General features: G+C 41.0%; 1 pseudogene across 1 annotated transcript; it reads left to right on the top strand.

Moving 5' to 3' along the window:
- The first annotated feature begins 428 nt into the window (after window positions 1–428).
- Window positions 429–1,555, top strand: LOC309861388 (farnesyl pyrophosphate synthase pseudogene; annotated as a pseudogene). The gene has a single exon. The product of its transcript is annotated as a farnesyl pyrophosphate synthase pseudogene (transcript).
- The last annotated feature ends 5,134 nt before the right edge of the window (window positions 1,556–6,689 follow it).

The raw sequence follows: 6,689 nt of genomic DNA, 5'->3' as shown, positions 1-6,689 counted from the left end.
GGATAAGGAAGATGTGGTCCATATACACTATGGAGTATTATGCCTCCATCAGAAAGGACGAATACCCAACTTTTGTAGCAACATGGATGGGACTGGAAGAGATTATGCTGAGTGAAATCAGTCAAGCAGAGAGAGTCAATTATCATATGGTTTCACTTATTTGTGGAGCATAACAAATAGCATGGAGGACATGGGGAGTTAGAGAGGAGAAAGGAATTGGGGGAAATTGGAAGGGGAGGTGAACCATGAGAGACAATGGACTCTGAACAACAACCTGAGGGGTTTGAAGTGGTGGGGGGTGGGAGGTTGGGGTACCAGGTGGTGGGTATTACAGAGGGCACGGATTGCATGGAGCACTGGGTGTGGTGAAAAAATAATGAATACTGTTATGCTGAAAATAAATAAAAAATAAATTAAAAAAAAAAAGAATGGATGGGGACCAGAAATTGGATCCTTATGCCCAAGTAAAGCAGGATTTCATCCAGCACTTCTCTCAGATGGTCAAAGTGCTGACTGAGTATGGCATGACCCACCTGGGGACAGGAGTTGGAATTGCCTGGCTTAAGAAGGTCTTGGGATACAGTGCTATCCAAGGCAAGTACCAGTGGGGTTTGACAGTGCTGATAGATTTTCAGGAGCTGGTGGAGCCAGGGAAGCAGGGTGCTGATAGTCTTCAGCAGGCCCTGACTGTGGGCTGGTGTGTGGAAATGCTCCAGGCTTTCTTCCTGGTGTCAGATGACATCATGGATTCATCTTTCACTGGACGGGGCATACCATGATCTATAGGTATCACAAACTTGGCATAGGTTTGGATACCATCACTGAAGTTTTGTTTCTGGAAGCATATATCCACCACCTGCTAAATTTTTACTGCCAAGAGCAGCCTTATTATCTGAAACCATTTGCGCTTTTCCTACAGAGTTCCTATAAGACTGAGATCAGATGGACCCTGGACCTCATCACAGCCCTCCATGATAATGTGGATCTTGGCAGAATCACTGAAAAGAGGTATAAATGTATTGTCAAGTACAAGACTGCATTCTATTCATTCTGTGTTCCTGTGCCTGCTGCTGTGGATATGGCAGGCATAGATGGGGAGAAAAGCATGCCAATGCCAAAAGAATCCTGCTGGAGATAGGGGAGTTCTTTCAGAATCAGGATTATTACCATGATCTCTCTGGAGACCCTAGTGTGACAGCTAAAATTGACACAGACATCCAGGACAAAAAATGTAGTTGGCTGGTTGGTTCGGTGTCTGCAGCAGGCCTCTCTAGAACAGTACAAGATCCTTCAGGAGAGTTATGGGCAGAAGGAGGCCAAGAAGGTGGCCCTGGGTGAAGATGCTGTATAAGGAGCTGAACCTGCCAGCTGTGTTCATGTGGTATGAGCTAGACAGCTGCAGCCACCTTCTGGGCCTCATGGAGCCATGCCTCTGCCCCAAGCCATGTTCCTGGGGCTAGCACACAAGGTCTACAGAGGAAAAAGTGACCTAAAGACAGAGGAAAGGGGGCTCTTAATAAATTGTCTAACCTTCAAAAAAACAACAACAAAATGATCAGTTGGATTTATGTTCTCAATTCTTCACTCATCACCCTTGCAGCAAAGGGAGTACATTTCCCCACCTCTTTGATGTTGGACTTGACCATGTGACTTCATTTAAGCAATGGAATCTTAGCAAGTGGGATGCTAGTAAGGATTTTAAACACGTTTGTGTGATTTGTTTCACCTCTTGGGCTTATGCCATCGGCCTTGATAAGAAAATGCTTAGGTTCAATGTTTTTTAAGTTTCTCTTAGGGTTTATGTGAACAGGAAGTTTGAGGCACCACTATAGATATATGTAACTGTAATATATCTTACAGATCCTTTGGTAAAAAGACCTTTAAAGACTCTAAAATCCCAATTGCAAACATTGTTATACACATGAAGGTTGGCATCTGATCTGCTTTCTGGGTTTGCTTAGTGATGTTCCACCCAAGCTGTAGTTTCATTGCTAAAATAGAGACGTATATACAGCCGCAGTTATCTAGATCTTTGACCTATGATCTACAAACAGTAATACAAAGGCAAAATTTGAAAATGAAATCTGGCAACAATATAAAGGAACATCTTAATTCACCTATGAAAGAAGACATTGAGACTCTTCTGCAACTGCAAAGTAGGTTCAATCTTAGCAATTCCCCCATTTTGGCATTACATGAAATTAGTTTCATTTAGGAAACTCCTGAAGACTGAAGCTCTGAAAGTGGAGGTTTGTGATCCCTGGGGCTCTAGTGTGAATAAAGACCACAGCCTACTCAATATCCAAAAATAAACATGACTCCACTTCCTGGAATATTTCACTTACATACCATATTAAGTTGGGAACTCTCATGGAACAGGATGTAAAGTATATAATAAACTTTAAAAGATATCATCCAAGACTTCTAGGAAATTTTGAAATTATAGTAGGATCTAGCAGCCCTACCTCCAGGACTTGTGTACACATAGTTCATCCTTTTCTGCTGGTAGGAATTCTTTAGTGAAATTCTGGAGAAACCTACTTTAAGGGCTTCACCTGCTTAAGATGGTCCTTGTTGCACTGGGGAGAGAAGGAATTGCAAACATCACTAATGCCTATACTTCATGTTGCTCAGACACAGCCCTTGACATCCAAGGCCTTTTTGCTGGCCTTTTTCTTGAGGTTATTCTACTTATGGGATTTGAGAGCAGTTTGTGGAAGTTCTGGAGGGTTTTCTTCTTGGCTGACATTCAAAGGGGGATGTTTTTTGCTTGGATTACCAGGAGGTCGATATCTTGTTAACAGCGATGACAGATTGTAGGGACTCTAAGACAGCCTCATACCAAATGTGAAACACCCAATATGTTTATGAAATCATTTAATCCATAATCACAGTGTATAATGAAAGGCGCTGGTGCTTTGGCATTGGCATTTACAAGGCCGACACCATGATATGTTTCTGTGAATTACAGATTCAGCGAACTGTGTAATTTATGAGTCATGAGAAAAAAGGATCCATCTGGGCACTTCTCAAAGCTTGTTGAAGCAAGATGATATCTTTAATCAACATGAATATAAAAATCACACTATTGGGTTATTTACCTGTTCTGAGCAATGCCACATTCCTCTGGTCCCTACTGTTTTCTGAGGGATTGGGGAGTCAGAGAGGATAACATTCTTTTCAATTTTGCTGCAGAGATGCTATAGATGTGGTGTAATTATTGTCTTTTGCAATTCAGAGCCAATAGAGTTTGACTTGAAGGTCACTGCTTCAAATTGACCTTGAAAAATTACTTGGGTTACCTTTCATCAGAGAGCTCAAGAGCCAAAATTTGGCCCTAAATGAAACTATAGAAAGAGCATCTTTGAGGTTTCTATGGACTCTGGGCCTTCTCATCATTTTCCATAATGGAATGCAACCCTTCTCTGAACTCTGGCCATGCTGATCTCTATTTCAATGGGTCATTACTGTGCTCACAGCTCTTTATTTCTTTATGACCACCTTAGAAAGGTCCCATATGTCGGCCTCTACAATTGCATTTCTGTGTTGCCTTTGGGACTGCAGGTCAAATTTAATATATATTCAACAAATCCATATTTTCCATTATCTGTGGTGTCTTTATCTGGAAGGTGCTGATAATAAGATTAATTTTTATGGTGGTCATGAGAGTGAAATGGTCAGCAAGTGTGAAGCACCAGCATATTGGTGCTCAGTTGATGTCAGTTGGAGTTCTTTCCCCATACCAGTATACATATTCAGTAGGTACTGCCAGGATGTGGAAAGAATGCTGGGGTGTAGTGACATGCCCTCTCAGTTTTTATGGGTATAGGTGATGCTCAGAGCTTGTAGGATGAGCATTAGAAGAACCAGACACGTATTGGTTGCATATCATTGTAGCATGGGTTACATATACATTTTCTCTTGCTAGTCCATATTCTTTTAAAGCCCACATTTGAGGAAGAAAGGTATAATTTCATCTGTTAAGTTTCAGCTCCTCTTATGGCCCTCAAGTGCATGGCTCTCTGCTGTAGCATTTTATCCATACCATTCTTCTGGATTTTTGTATTAGAGCTAGATTTAGTATAAAGCACTTAAAGTGCTTTCTGTGAGTTCATGGTGGTAGTGGCTTGATCTTGGAATCCAGTTTTAGGTTTCCCTATGTATGCCTCCTCCCTACATTTGTTTCTTATTAGATTTGGGATGTTTGGGTGATTTGGTCTATGGTCAGAAGTGGCCAAGGGACCTGAAGATCACACCTTACAAACCTTAATCCAACCTTGGCATTCGCAAGTACACTTCTTTCTGGGATATAAGAATTGCTTTTTGATTGGATTATTTGTTCTTTGGGTATTGAGTTTGCTAAGTTCTTTATAGATTTTGGACACTAGCCCTTTATCTGATATGTCGTTTGCAAATATCTTCTCCCATTCTGTCAGTTGTCTTTTGGTTTTGTTAACTGTTTCCTTTGCTGTGCAAAAGCTTTTGATCTTGATAAAATCCCAATAGTTCATTTTTGCCCTTGCTTCTCTTGCCTTTGGCGATGTTCCTAGGAAGATGTTGCTGCGGCTGAGGTCGAAGAGGTTGCTGCCTGTGTTCTCTTCAAGGATTTGGATGGATTCCTTTCTCACATTGAGGTCCTTGATCCATTTTGAGTCTATTTTTGTGTGTGGTATAAGGAAATGGTCTAATTTCATTTTTATGCATGTGGCTGTCCAATTTTCCCAACACCATTTATTGAAGAGGCTGGGCAGAAGACATAAACAGACATTTCTGCAAAGGAGACATCCAGATGGCCAACAGACACATGAAAAAGTGCTCCATATCACTCGGCATCAGGGAAATACAAATCAAAACCACAATGAGATATCACCTCACACCAGTCAGAATGGCTAAAATTAACAAGTCAGGAAATGACAGATGCTAGCAAGGATTCAGAGAAAGGGGAACCCTTCTACACTGTTGGTGGGAATGCAAGCTGGTACAACCACTCTGGAAAACAACATGGAGGTTCCTCAAAATGTTGAAAATAGAACTACCCTATGACCCAGCAATAGCACTAATGGGTATTTACCCTAAAGATACAAACGTAATGATCCGAAGGGACACATGCACCCGAATGTTTATAGCAGCAATGTCTACAATAGCCAAACTATGGAGAGAACCTAGATGTCCATCAACAGATGAAGGGATAAAGAAGATGTGGTATATATACACAATGGATTACTATGCAGCCATCAAAAGAAATAAAATCTTGCCATTTGCGATGACATGGATGGAATTAGAGGGTATCATGCTTAGCGAAGTAAGTCAAGCGGAGAAAGATAACTATCATATGATCTCCCTCATATGAGGAAGTGGAGATGCAACATGGGGGATTAAGGGGGTAGGAGAAGAATAAATGAAACAAGATGGGATTGGGAGGGAGATAAACCATAAGTGACTCTTAATCTACAAAACAAACTGAGGGTTGCTGGGGGGAGGGGAATTGGGAGAAAGGGGGTGGGGTTATGGACATTGGGGAGGGTATGTGCTATGGTGAGTGCTGTGATGTGTGTAAACCTGGCGATTCACAGACCTGTACCCCTGGGGATAAAAATATATTATATGTTTATTAAAAAAAAGAAAAAAGAAAAAAAAGAATTGCTTCTTACTCATGACCTAGTTGTGGGTCTTATATAAACAGAAATATAGAAATAGTAGGTCAACTTTTACTTTTTAGAAAGAGCCACCATCCCTGTTATCATCAGAGAAATAATTAATGGTACAGACACAGATATGATGATAAGAATATTCATTGCAGCTGTGTTTTATAAGAGGAATAAAAAAAGAAAAATTATAATTACCCATAATTGTTATTGAGATATCAATTTCTTTGTAACCTTCTCCCAAAAAATTCCACTGCAAATCTCAGTCCAGAAGAAAACATTCTAAAGCCACTTCAGTCCTGCAACGCATTTCAAGCACAGCAACTAGAATGGTTTCAAGAAGATGGTCAGTGGCAGGGCTGGAGGGGAAAGGGCCATATCTATAAAATACAAAACGTATCCCCATCAACAGGAACCACCTTAAAAAATGGGAATCAGTCATAAAGCCTTGTCCCTCCAATGTTCTCAGTACTGAGAAGAGAGTGAATGCCTGCACCTGAGGGGCAATGGGGTGGTGTGAGGAAGTGTGAGTCATCTGGAATCATACTGATATTTTCCACCCAAATTTCAAAATCTCCTACAAGTCTTAAAGTTTTATCTTTAAGAATTAATATTCATTCTCTGTTGTACTCCACATAATTCATACTTTATTTCAATATTTAGCAAGTTTGAAGTTACTGTTACTAAAGTGAAATTGATGCACCAAGAAGCTGTGCCAGATTTATCTTGGGCTTTGAAGACCTGTGGCCTTCTGGTAAGGGTCGGTTACCCTAATTTAAGGCCTGAAGGCAGGTGAAATTTATCTTTTATTAGACATATTCTCTGATACCCTATGAAATGCTGATATGATGGTCCCCCAGGCAGTGATAACTCTTGGTGAAGTAGTAATGCCAGCTATGGTGCACGTCAGAAGCAAAGGGACATGATGAATAGGGCAGAAGGTGAGGATGCTCTCAGGAGAAGCATGGAGATAGCCTGGCAAAGAGAAGGGGCCTGGGTCCTTGTGAGGACCAGCTTATTCACCTCTGTCTCACAAGAACATGG

The sequence above is a fragment of the Mustela nivalis genome, assembly GCF_964662115.1.
Source record: "Mustela nivalis genome assembly, chromosome: 1".
NCBI classification, from domain to species: Eukaryota; Metazoa; Chordata; class Mammalia; order Carnivora; family Mustelidae; genus Mustela; species Mustela nivalis.
The sequence above is the reverse complement of the archived record's forward strand: the minus strand, read 5'-3'. Positions and strand labels throughout refer to the sequence as shown.